The sequence below is a fragment of the Schistocerca americana genome, chromosome 4 (genome assembly GCF_021461395.2).
Source record: "Schistocerca americana isolate TAMUIC-IGC-003095 chromosome 4, iqSchAmer2.1, whole genome shotgun sequence".
NCBI classification, from domain to species: Eukaryota; Metazoa; Arthropoda; class Insecta; order Orthoptera; family Acrididae; genus Schistocerca; species Schistocerca americana.
In genome coordinates this window covers 318,952,906-318,966,555 of record NC_060122.1, presented here as the reverse complement: position 1 = coordinate 318,966,555, position 13,650 = coordinate 318,952,906, and the positions used below count along the sequence as shown (strand labels likewise).

Below are 13,650 nucleotides of genomic sequence, written 5' to 3'. Positions count from 1 at the left end.
TGTATTTATGTTCAGTGATTATGTTGTTTCCTCTTTGTTTATTGCTCTCACGTTAAATGATAACAAAACGGATTTTTGTGGCCAGGAGCTATCACAACATAAAATACGTTCGCATAATTACGGCAGGCTAAAATATGTTAATAGTTTCAGATTTTATTTCCACCTTTGACAGTCAAGCATTAATCGCCTTACAGAAGAATGAAGTTATTTTTGCCGGTTTGCTAAAGAGATTTGCTTTTATTAATCCTTTCTAATGAGGCAGTCAATTATTTGAAGCAAAGTGTTTAATTTCACACTATTGGCTAGTTTCAACTGTTCGCTGCATTTCAAGTGCATGTATGGCATTATGCTATAATAAAGAACCAAACATGAGTACTGGTACTCCAAGAAAATTTGCTTACGGACGTGCATTTTAAGCCAAATTGTGCATTTTAGTATGGTTCGCGAAATCCCAACGCTCTTGAAGTATCCTTCGATGTCTTGTTTCGTTTATGACATAATGTTTTACGCGTATGAACATATGGGCTTCCTGCGTCATCGTAGCTGCACAAGCGCGGTGACGCCAGTTATCTGGCACTTTCTTGCAACTGCGGAAGTGAACCTATTTCTAACAGGTCGCGGGAAAATATTACGAATGGTGGTTTGAAAAGCATTACATTCAAAGCAGATTTCCTTTTACACAACATGAACTGTGTGTGACAATGTACGATGAATTTCTTAAATCGCAAAGCATTTTACTCTCATTTAAAAATCAACTCTTTGAGGACGACCATTTAGAAGAATTTCGAGCCCAGAAGATGAGACATTTATGTCGTTATTAAAAATTTTACTGGCGCATTTGTGTGATGTATCTTAAAGTGAAACACGCACAAAAAAGATCAATATTATATGTGGAAGCTTAGGTTCTCTTCCAACTTATTAATCTTCGAGACCAATATTATATGTGAATGCTATGTGTATTAATTTAAGCCATTAACTTTTCTTATTTGTGTATTCACGCTACTTAAGAGTGATCTTGCTATTGGCTGACTACATCACGTGTCCTATTGCTGTCATCAGCTGGCGATATCACATGAATGAGCTATGACACTTACAAAAGCGCATCGCAATCTCGATTTCAATGCTTCGGAAAGTGACATGCTTTTTGTTGGGTGGAATTCAAATTCATACCTTCGTAATATGAAAATATGCAGCATACATGTTGCTGCACATCATAGATCTTTCAAAACGTGTTTTTCCCCATGAGTTTCGTTTTTTAAAGTGCCGGGAAATTCTACGTCGGTATATAAAACCATAAACATTCGAAGGATTGATGACTTTTGCAGTCCCGAGGAAGAATATACTGTCACTTAACACGAAAAAGTGTATTTTCACCCTGGAGAAAGTGTATTTGTAACCAGGAATCTGGGAAAAATACGGGAAATTTTTTTCCTTGTCCACGTTTACACCCTGCTGGAGCACAGTACTCTAGTCTACATCTACATCAATATACATACTCCACAAGCCACTGCAAAGTGTGTGTGTGTGGGGGGGGGGGGGGGGGGTATGCTGTAACACTATTTGCCATTTCCTTACCTGTTCCACTCACAGATAGAGTGATGGGAAAATGACTGTCTATATGCCTCAGTAAGAAATCAAGCAGCTCGCCTCTGAACTGCTTTGATGTCATCTTTCAATTCGACCTTGTGCAGATCCCACACACTCAAGCAGTACTCAAGAATAGGTCGCACTAGCGTTCTACATGTGGTCTTCTTTATGGATGAACAACACTTTCCAAAAACTCCCCCAATAAACTGAAGTCAACCATACGCCTTCCCTACCACAATCATCATATGCTCGTTCCATTTCATATTGCTTCGCATCATTATGCATGGATATTTAAACAACATGACTCCATCAAATAGGACACCACTAATTTTGTATCCAAACATTATGGGTTTGTTTTTCCTACTCTTCCACATTAACTTAAATTTTTCTACATTTAGAGCCAGCTGCCATTCATCACATTGGCTAGAAATTTTATCTTGGTCATCTTGTATCATCCAGCAGTCACTGATGGTCAACACCTTCCCATACACCACAGCATCATCAGCAAACAACTGCAGCTTGCTGCCCAACCTATCCTCCAGATCATTTATGTGTATAGAAAAAAGCAATGATTCTAACACACTACCTTGGGGCTCACCTGATGTTACTCCTGTCTCCGACAAACGCTCGCCTGTAAGGACAACGTAATTGGTTCTACTACTTAAGAACTCTTTAAGAGTCGCCACATATCTGGGAGCCTATTCCGTATGCTCGTATCTTTGTTAACAGTCTGCAGTTGGGTAATGTGCCAAATGCTTTTTGGAAATCTAGAAGTAAGGAATCTGCTTGTTGCCCTTCATCCATAGTTTGCAGTATATCGTGAGAAAAGTGCAAGCTGAGTTTCACATGAGCGATACCTTCTAAAGCCGTGCTGAAATGGACATGAGTTTTTTGGTCTCTAGGAAATTTATTATATTTGAACTCAGAGAATATGCTCTAGAATTCTGCAACAAACTGATGTTAAGGATATTGGTCTGTAATTTTGTGGGTCCATTCTTTTTTCCCTTCTTGTATAGAGGAGTCACCTGCACTTTCTTCCAATATCTCATAGAGTAAACCAATATCATTGTAGCAGCATGAAGAGTATCTGCGTTTGCACCCCTTCCTGACCCAAACTAGTTGGCTAATGATGTCAGTTCTTGTGTTCTCTTTTTTCACTGTATTTTCTAAGTGGTTCTTAAAAGCAAGGACCTGGTTCAAAATGATCTTCAAGTATTTTGGGTACAGTTTATGTTCCAGAGAAATGTTCTCAAATGTCACATTTAATTTGCGATTTACCTCATAGATATTGAAATTATAAGCATTTTTCTCTGTTTTAGATGGGTTTGGCTTCATTCTACAGTTCTTAAGGTATTCGAACCTTTATGTCTCAATTTGTAGTCAAAGCTCTTTTGTACTCTTCTAGGTTTCCTGCTTGATTGGATCTCCTTTTTAGCATTATTGTTGGGCTTATCACTGGTAAAAGATAAAAAAAAGGGTTGATGATAGCACAGAATCCAGAGGTAGCCCATCATCCAGCCTTTGCATCTACTACATTTCTCTCCGAAGAATACTTGAAATTGTGTGTTGCTAAGCATGCAATCCATTAAATTAACAAATATTTTGCATAGTATGATTTCTAAAAATTTTAAGTAGCAGGTCATGGCGCCATGCATATCAAATGCGTCTGTAAGCTCGACAAATAGTACTGCAGTCTTTAGTTTATGCTAGTAACCTGCTTTGTTAAAGGATGTTAATGTCAATAGCTGTAGAATAATTACAGGATTATATACTTACATGGATATGGTGTCTGTTCTTTTGGACATGTCCGAAAGAACAGACAACATTGATGACTTGCAGCCGTTTAGAACGAAATTAGAGTTATATTAATACCTTCAGCTGCTAACGGGCATTGGTATATATCAACGGATACAGGTGAAAATGCGTGCCCCGACCGGGACTTGAGCCCAGGATCTCCTGCTTACATGGCAGACGATCTATCCATCTGAGCCACCGAGGACACGGAGGATAGCACAACTGCAGGGACTACCTTGCGCATGCGATGTGCGTACATGTCTGAAAGAACAGGCACCATATCCATATAAGTGTATAGTTCTGGTAACACCGGCCATGACCTTCTTCTTCTGTGCAGATGCACACATATTCCCCAAACTCTTACGTGGCTTGGTAAGAATGTCTTCCTCGAGTAATGAGTGTGTTGAGGTGGGACCCTATCAATGTAATGTGTGGACATACAAGGTGAGAATGCGGGTCTCGCAGGAGGCATGTGCGAGGTAGTCCCTGCAGTCGGCTCAGATGGATAGAGCCTCTGCCATGTAAGCAGGAGATCCTGTGTTCGAGTCCTGTCGGAGCACACATTTTCACCTGTCCGCAGTGATATACATGAATGCCCGTTAGCAGCTGAAGGTATTAATATAATTCTAATTACAGGATTTTCCAGTTTCAGACACTTGTCTTCTTCTGCAGACATGCTGCAATCAATCAATCTCAATGCAGCTGCGATAAGAACAGTAGTCCTGAAATTAATATTGAATAGTATGGTATTTTATTGGTTCTGTTTCATTGTTTTACGTGCATAGTTACAGCGAGGTATAGGTCAAGGCAAGTGATAAGATGTCATGTGTGTAAGTTTCTTGATGACTTTCTGAATACATTTTTACTCTAGTGAACAGTGAGAATCAAACAATTCTACAAATATTAGACATTATTACATTAACAGTTTCAGTACTAATAGTATATTTTGTTAATGGAGTAGAAACTTTGATGTTACCACTTTGCACCCAGGACAGGAAAATATATTCTTGCAAACAGTAAAACAAGAAATATTTAAAATAAATGCATCTGTAGCAGCTGGAAGGTTATGGACACACACTGCTTTGTGTTAGTGTTCGCCGAACGTAAGAAGCTTCTGAGCTACTGTACCATTTTTAAATCATACTGTGAACTACCAGAAGTTATTAGAACAAAAATAAGAACATTTTGTTTTAAAAAACTTATGTCAGTTTATTGGCTATAAACTTAAATTTCTAGTAAACGTGAAATTAATTTTAATTAAATGTACATGAACATTGTCTGCACTTTGAGACCAACCAGAACCACAATTGGGTATTTTTAATTAGGAATGGGAGGCCAAATATTTTCAAAGCATGAACAAAACAATTTTAAAGATAAATCAGTTTGAAAATCAGAGGGTTCCAATTCCATTGCAGCATTGTCTTCTTGAAAATCAAAATGTTCCATGACACAAATAGTATCAGTCTCTATAAAAAGCAATTAGACAAACAGTGTAACAGTTGAAGTGCTTTTGAAATCTTGGAAGCATTTGTTGAACTGGATTCTTAAACCTGAAGGAATTTCAACATATTACTTGCTGCTGTTTGGAGACACTGAAGAGCCATGCTTGTTAAGGGTTTGTTTCAAACAGGCATCGTATTCTCCTTGGGTGAGATTTTTCTCCTCAGTTCCAGATTCTTTGGGAATGAAACAACATCAAAAATTGATCTGCCAGTATCTTAATCTTTAGTTTAAAGCTACAAATAAAGGTATTCAACTTTACAGTGATGACTGTGAGCAAAGCAGAACCCTGCAGCCAAGCTTCAACTTCTAGTTCACAGAAGGATTCACCTAATTCTTTCAAAAATTCTAGTAAGGCAGGAGTCAGTTCTTTGAAACATTATAACACTCTGCATCCATTAAGCAAACAGACTTCCATATGAAGCAGTAGGCCACCATTCCGGCAGTCTAGTTCATTAGTCAATGGTCTGGACAAACATCTCTGAATTGCATATGCTCTAACTTTGTTCATACTTTTGTGACTGTTCTCATTACATTGGTCAGACTTAAAAACTTTCCACCCAATGACTGCTGGTGTATTAGATAATCGTAAGTCAGAAATTTTAGATAGCTGTTGTCTTTATGACACAAAGCTATGAATCCTTTCTCTCCACCTACCATTGCAGGAGCTCGATCAGTTGCTAAGCCCGCCAATTTCTTTACAGGAATATTTTCAGAGTCAGGAAGATCTTTAATATGTCCTGTCCTGTTAGTTGTATAATCTTTACCAGCTGCTCTCTTATTTTGAAATTATCAAAGCCCATTCTTGTAAAAACGGCCAGTTGAGCTGTATCAAACAAACCATTTGAGTGTCAAATTGTAGCAGAAAATAGCTGCAGCGACCAGGGTCAGTTTCAAGTTGTGAAGTAATGTCAGAACTTAGAACATCAGTGCCTCTCATTACTATGTTTGCAAAAAGCTGTACAGATTTAATAACAGACATTATCTCAGTTTTGTTTTTGAAACTAGCAAATAAGCTTTATTCTTGTCTAATGGTTTTAAAAATGTTGATTGTAGAGCATTAAGTTTGGATTTTAGCAGCCTTTTTCCTTTCTTTATCCAGTGGAAAACTCATTTTAAACCCTGAGTGAACAGTTTTGAAATGACTTTCGATGAAGTTTTCTTCTAGCTGATACTTTTTCATAGCACAGTAAACATGCACATTTGTTCTTTACCTGGGTGAAGAAGTAATAGGTTTCTCATTTCAGATGACTGTGATAAGTTGTTTGGTTTTCTCCTTGAACATGCCATCATTAAAACAAACCCAACTCAATATTAATGTGTAAGTTAAACTACCCATGTTAGCAAACATGTGATACACACACAAAACATGACATGAACATTCTCACCACAATCAACTGAGGTGGACAATGTAGTATTCTTGACTGACAATTGCAGTTGCATTGGAGAAACAGGCAGATCTCATGAGCACACTATGAGCTCAGTGGAGCAATCCAGGTTAGCCAACTGGACATTACTGTGAGCTGTTGAAAATGTCCCAGCGAGCTACTAGTAGCTTGCGTTCAACAGTTTAGCAATAACTAGTCTGTGACATTAAAAATTCATTGGCATTGTAATTGCACTTAGTGGTACTTTTTAAGAACTGTTTTGAAGCTTTGACTATTTTGTATTACTTTAATATGATCAGATAATTTGTTGTAAAGCTTTAATAGTGCTTGCAATTGGTTCATTTTCTACATGGATTGTAGCATAGCCGTTATCTGTACAAATGTGCCCTCAGTAGCACTGTGCATCTGTTGAATCTGATTGAAAAGTGGATGTTGAAAACAAGCTATTGTCAGTGACGTGTTCTCCAGCAAGATTACAATATTTTAATTAAGGAACCGCATTACTCTGGAACTGAATGAACACAAATGTGGCTAACATATTTTCAACATTGGCTGGATGAATGCTATGGGAACATATCTTTTTCGTCTACTCTGTTAGGAAGTCAGCAGCCAGGTATGTGTTTACAAATGAACCATGACAAAAAAATATGAAATCACTGATGTTTTGTAATTACCATGTTTTTTAGGCAAGTTAAGCATACTAATGGATTCTAAATAATCAAAAGAAGGAAAATGGCCTCTAAGTGACAGTGTTGAAGATGAAACTTGCTGGCAGATTAAAACTGTGTGCCGGACCGAGACTCGAACTCGGGACCTTTGCCTTTCGCGGGCAAGTGCTCTACCAGCTGAGCTACCCAAGCACAACACACGCGCCGTCCTCACAGCTTTACTTCTGCCAGTACCTCGTCTCCTACCTTCCAAACTTTACAGAAGCTCTCCTGCGAACATTGCAGAACTAGCACTCCTGAAAGAAAGGATATTGCGGAGACATGGCTTAGTCACAGCTTGGGGGATGTTTCCAGAATGAGATTTTCACTCTGCAGCGGAGTGTGCGCTGATATGAAACTTCTTGGCAGATTAAAAGTGTGCCCGACCGAGACTCGAACTCAGGACCTTTGCCTTTCGCGGGCAAGCACGACTCATGCCCCATCCTCACAGCTTTACTTCTGCCAGTACCTTGTCTCCTACCTTCCAAACTCTAGTTCTGCGAGGTTCTTAGGAGAGCTTCTGTAAAGTTTGGAAGGTAGGAGACGAGGTAGTGGCAGAAGTAAAGCTGTGAGGACGTGGCGTGAGTCATGCTTGGGTAGCTCAGTTGGTAGAGCACTTGCCCGCGAAAGGCAAAGGTCCCGAGTTCGAGTCTCGGTCCGGCACACAGTTTTAATCTGCCAGGAAGTGTCATATCAGCGCACAATCCGCTGCAGAGTGAAAATCTCATTCTGGAGTGTTGAAGATACCATGAATGTGTTTACAAATGAACCATGACAAAAAAATATGAAATCACTGATGTTTTGTAATTACCATGTTTTTTAGGCAAGTTAAGCATACTAATGGATTCTAAATAATCAAAAGAAGGAAAATGGCCTCTAAGTGACAGTGTTGAAGATGAAACTTGCTGGCAGATTAAAACTGTGTGCCGGACCGAGACTCGAACTCGGGACCTTTGCCTTTCGCGGGCAAGTGCTCTACCAGCTGAGCTACCCAAGCACAACACACGCGCCGTCCTCACAGCTTTACTTCTGCCAGTACCTCGTCTCCTACCTTCCAAACTTTACAGAAGCTCTCCTGCGAACATTGCAGAACTAGCACTCCTGAAAGAAAGGATATTGTGGAGACATGGCTTAGTCACAGCTTGGGGGATGTTTCCAGAATGAGATTTTCACTCTGCAGCGGAGTGTGCGCTGATATGAAACTTCTTGGCAGATTAAAAGTGTGCCCGACCGAGACTCGAACTCAGGACCTTTGCCTTTCGCGGGCAAGCACGACTCATGCCCCATCCTCACAGCTTTACTTCTGCCAGTACCTTGTCTCCTACCTTCCAAACTCTAGTTCTGCGAGGTTCTTAGGAGAGCTTCTGTAAAGTTTGGAAGGTAGGAGACGAGGTAGTGGCAGAAGTAAAGCTGTGAGGACGTGGCGTGAGTCATGCTTGGGTAGCTCAGTTGGTAGAGCACTTGCCCGCGAAAGGCAAAGGTCCCGAGTTCGAGTCTCGGTCCGGCACACAGTTTTAATCTGCCAGGAAGTGTCATATCAGCGCACAATCCGCTGCAGAGTGAAAATCTCATTCTGGAGTGTTGAAGATACCATGAAATTTAAAATAATAATAATAGTAATAATAATAATAATAATTTTGAGGGAAAGAAAGACGTAACAGCTGGAAGGGATCTACGTGCTGTATTACAGGATGATTTATTTGCAGTTGCAGCTTTTGAGTGGTATTGTATGTGTGAAGAATCTGGCTTGTATGGACAAGTTGGTGCCTGTTCTTTGCGGTTTTCTTTGTAAATGATGTGGTCTCCAAGATACGTAAGCAGTTTGTATTTGACAATCCCCTCTTAAATGAAAAGTTTGCTTATAAAGAATAAATATGAAGCAGTTTGTAAATTGAAGCACATTTTCTAAGAAATTCCTAACATACATTTGAAATTTTTTCCATGTGTCACACTTGAAATTGAATGATTAGCAGTCATTTGCAGTCAGTCCTTTTGACTACATAATTTTGTGATCAATATGTCCATACCCCATTCTAGTGAGTTCGGCTGTAGATGTATCAATGGTCTTTCTGATGTCATAGAATTCATTAAAACAGAACCATAACCATCAAGATGTGAAATGTTTATATTGTAGCTCATTTGTGTCATCAAATTACAGCATTACTTGTAGAATGTAGATGACATGACAGAAAAAGTTCTGAAGTTCTGTTGACACCAAGTTTTAAGTAGGGAAAGACAGGGCTGAGTAAAAATGGGAATAAATGATTTTTCCCCCCCCTCCATGATTAGATTGCAAGAATGTAAGTGGAAATTGCCTCCCAAATATGAAAATATACCACATTCCATAGGTAGCCAGCCGAAGTAGCCGAGCGGTTGTAGGTGCTACAGTCTGGAACCGCGTGACTGCTACAGTCGCAGGTTCGAATCCTGCCTCGGGCATGGATGTGTGTGATGTCCTTAGGTTAGTTAGGTTTAAGTAGTTCTAAGTTCTAGGGGACTGATGACCATAGAGGTTAAGTCCCATAGTGCTCAGAGCCATTTGAACATTATGTGTCGTTACAAACACTATCTTGAAATTTAATTGCGTGAACACACACATTGTCTTCATTATTTCCGCACCAAAATGATTATTATGTCTAGAAACGATGGTTTCATTTTTGACATCAGAAGGTTTGTCATACACTTTTCATGAAATTATAATTTGTTATACAATTCTTTTCTCTCTCTCTCTCTCTCTCTCTCTCTCTCTCTCTGTGTGTGTGTGTGTGTGTGTGTGTGTGTGTGTGTGTGTGTGTGTGTAGGCAGAAATCAAATGAGACATATAACACTATAAATCAGGAATGAAGATTTAGCACATTGAACGCCTGCCTCGATTACACTGACAAATGCTGGTACTAGTGCTAGCACTAGGTACCTCCGTTTGTGTAGCAGCACCAGTTTTCTGCACTGGCTGTTTAACAAATCCACTTGTGGAAAATGTGTAAGGCTGCCCAAGAAGGAGTCAGATTCTCATCTCCTCCAAAGTGTGTGAATTGCTCTGGGGCTCACCATGTCTGGACTAGGGATTGTCGTGTCTTCCTTGAAGAACAGGTGTACAGGAGATTAAAACCACAAGACAGATCCCCTATGGTGAGGCCAAGAAGATTTTAAGGCAATGCAGCCCTCGACTTTCACTACCTCCTTTGCTTCAGTTGTTAAACAGCCAGTGCAGAAAACTGATGCTGCTGCACAAATGGAGGTTACTAGTGCTAGCACTAGTACCAGCGTTTGTCAGAGTAATTGTGCTGCTGCAGTTACTTCACAACCTAAATTTCCTACCAAAACATCATAAAAGTCTGTGGTCACTAATGTTGTGGAGGTTCCTTCTCCCCCATAGGCTCAAGTGGTCCGCTGTCTAGTGCTGCCACTACCACTGCCACAATTGTGGCTCTGAAGCATACCCATGGCAAAAAATCAAAGGCCAAGCATCCACCACTGATGGAGCTGGGAAGGAAACTGTCTGACAATGTCGACGTCATCCTGTCTGATGTCTCTCTTGACTCTTCCATAGAGCTAATGGTCCTTGACCTTGGACAGGGATGATCATCTCGCTCCAAGGTTGAGCCCTCACCCAGTGTGGGCTCCCCTCCCAGGGAAAAGCAGATTGAAAGTACAACCCCTGCCATAGAGAGCTTGCATATTATAGTGGAACATTAATGAGTTCAGGAGACATGTAGAAGAACTGAAACTGCTAGAGCAGGAATTTCCCCTGTGCATATGTTTACAAGAAATACATTTTAAAGCCGCTGACATCCCTGTACTATGGGGCCATGCCCTTCACTGAAAGGATTATGTGACTAGGGACAGAGCCAAGGGAAGGGTTGGCCATGTTTGTCAGTAATGCGCATCGCTCCTCTGCTGTCCCCTGGATGCTGACCTGCAAGCAGTTGCAGTTGAAATTCATGGGTGTCGGAGGGTCACTGTTTGCTCACTGCATTTGCCTCCGCAATAGGCTTTGAGGATCCTATAGAACAACTCCCACAATCAATTTTTCCTATTGGGAGACTTCAGTGCCAGTCTTGTTTTGTGGGACTTGGCCTCTACTTGCCCTTTGGGTCAGCTTTTGGAAAGCCTCATGATGTCTCATGAGCTGTGCATCCTCAGAGGGCCTGTAACGCTTCCTTGGGGAATGCCAGATATTACTTCTCTTTTACTCGATGACTGTTCGTCAGTTATTACCGACTGTGACCTTTCTGACAGGAAATCACGAATCTACTTACACAACTGAGACCATACCCCATAGGCATGCAATTTAATTAGAAGTCACTTATGAGGAACGGTGTCAAAATCCTCCTGGAAATCAAAGAATATGGAATTATTTGACATCCCCTGTCAATAGAACTCATTACTTCATGAAAATAAAGAGCTAGTTGTTATTCACAAGAGTGATACTTGCTGAATCAGAATTGGCTATTTGTCAATAAATCTTTTTCTTCGAGGTGATTCGTAATGTTTGAGCACAGTATATGTTCCAAAATCCTACTGAAAATCAATATTAGTGGTATGAGTCTGTAATTCAGCATATTACTGCTATTTTCTTTTTTGGCTACTGATGTGATTTGTGAAGCTTTCCAGTCTGTGAGTATGCATCTTTCTATGAGCGAGGGGTTGTATGTGCTTGTTGAATATGGAGGTATTATGTCAGCATACTCTGAAAGGAACCTGACGGTGGACAATCTGAACTGGAGACCTTGACTTACTTAAGTATTTTAAACTGCTTTCACTACATGGAGGATATCTACTTCTAAGTTACTTATGTTGGCAGTTGTTCTTGATTTGAATTCTGGAGAACTTACTTAATCTCATGAATGACTTTTGGAAAACCATGTTTAGTAACTCCACTTTAGTGGCGCTGTTATCAGTAATGTCACTATTGTTATTGCACAGTGAACGTATTGATTGTATCTTGCCATGGGTGTACTTTACATTTCATGACGATTTCTCATAACTGCCATGACTTTCATATCCAGGATGGATGTAAGTGAAATGTGTGATTCTCTCATTTAGGAACAAACTAAAATAAATTATGGTGGAAGTTGTGACAGTAGAGGGGTGATAATGGAAAGGATAAATGACCTGGAAGATGATTTGCTGTAGTTGTGCAAAGAATTGATGCTGTTAGGAACTACTGTATTTGTCATCAGCTGAGCCAGTTCTTACAGCATCAGCAGATGGGTTACAACACTTGCCAGTAAATTATAATGGAAGAAAGAATAAAACTAAACTAACAGAATGTTTTATTTTTTTTTAGAACAAATGACATTATTTAAGCAGTTTTCTTTAACTTCACTTATTGTGTCCCCCCTCTATCATTAGTCAAAGAAAACAATATCATATTCAGTTTGGTTGCTTTCTTTAACTCGCAGTCCAAATTGGTGATTTTATGTGTAACTTACAAGTAAAAACCTGTTGAGTTCATGCTAAACTACAGTTTCCAAGACATTACAGTTTGTGATTAATCGATTCTTACATTATCTAAAATGTTCAAATTTATATTGTAGCCAACCATTCTGTGTAAGTATGGTGAACCCTCTTTAACAAGAAAGTATCTGAGTCCCTAGAAACTCATTACAAAGCAATTTTATTGTATATCATTTTTCCTACAGTTTAAACAATTTCTATAGAAACTCTGTCATCTCCAGGTGCCTTTCCTTTCTTCATACCCCAAATGCCATCAGGCAGTTCGTCTGTCATTACTTATGGATGTCATTGTATTTGTTAACATTTACTCCTTAAATCATTTATATTCCAGCAACAACTTTCCATTACCATATTTATTTACAAAAATTTGTATGTACCATTCCTTACAGATTTAGTCTCAATTTTTGTTTAATTTGTCTAATCTTAATTTTCAGTGACTGCAGCAGAAGTGGCATTTTATCTGACATACAGACTGATGGCTGCAACTGTTGGATCACCAGTAGCAGTCAGACTCCATGCACATTGCAGATAGACAAAACTTGTATATACTGTGGATGACTTTTGTGCTAGAAATGGACTGTTTAGTCAATTCTGTGAAAGACAGGATGTTGACTGTGTAAATTTATTCAGGTGATACTGAATAGCCTGAGATACTGTGATGTTAAAATAAACTGTGCTCATAGTTAATGGGGTTTTTTAATCTAATTTTACCCTATGGCTTTTTTAATAAAAAAATAAAAATCCAGTAGCATCTTCTTACAAGGTGTTGGTTTCACTGTAAATTTGCACTGAAGAGTACATATTACTACTGATTTCACTTTTAGAAATACTGTTCACTCATTGCACAAGCTTTTGATCTAGGCCACATTTACTACAAATCTTTTCCATTTGTAAACTAATACTCTGAATGTAATAGCCCCCTCATATATATTTTGCAGGGACTGTCAACTATGTGTTATACATTGCAGTTCTGTGATGATGTTACAAACATTCAGGGATAGTGGAGAAGGATAAACTGTCCCCAGTTTTGATATTAAGCTTCTCGCTGTTCTCATTCTTGCTATTCCTCACTACTTCTATTGTTCTTCAATTTACTCCCAGTCCGTAGTCTGTACTTATCAGACTGTTCATTCCATTCAGCAGGTCCTGTGATTCTTCTTCACTTTCACTGAGGATAGCCGTGTCATCAGCAAATCGTACCATTGATATCCTGT

General features: G+C 39.4%; 1 protein-coding gene across 2 annotated transcripts in view; it reads left to right on the top strand.

Moving 5' to 3' along the window:
• The window catches only part of LOC124613892 (splicing factor 45), a 93,644-nt gene extending 80,521 nt beyond the window's left edge, over positions 1-13,123 (top strand). For both annotated transcript variants that reach the window (XM_047142630.1, XM_047142632.1), the window contains exon 10: positions 12,871-13,123. The gene's annotated coding sequence lies outside the window, so the exon portion shown is untranslated. The remainder of the gene's footprint in view (positions 1-12,870) is intronic.
• Positions 13,124-13,650: the final 527 nt, after the last annotated feature.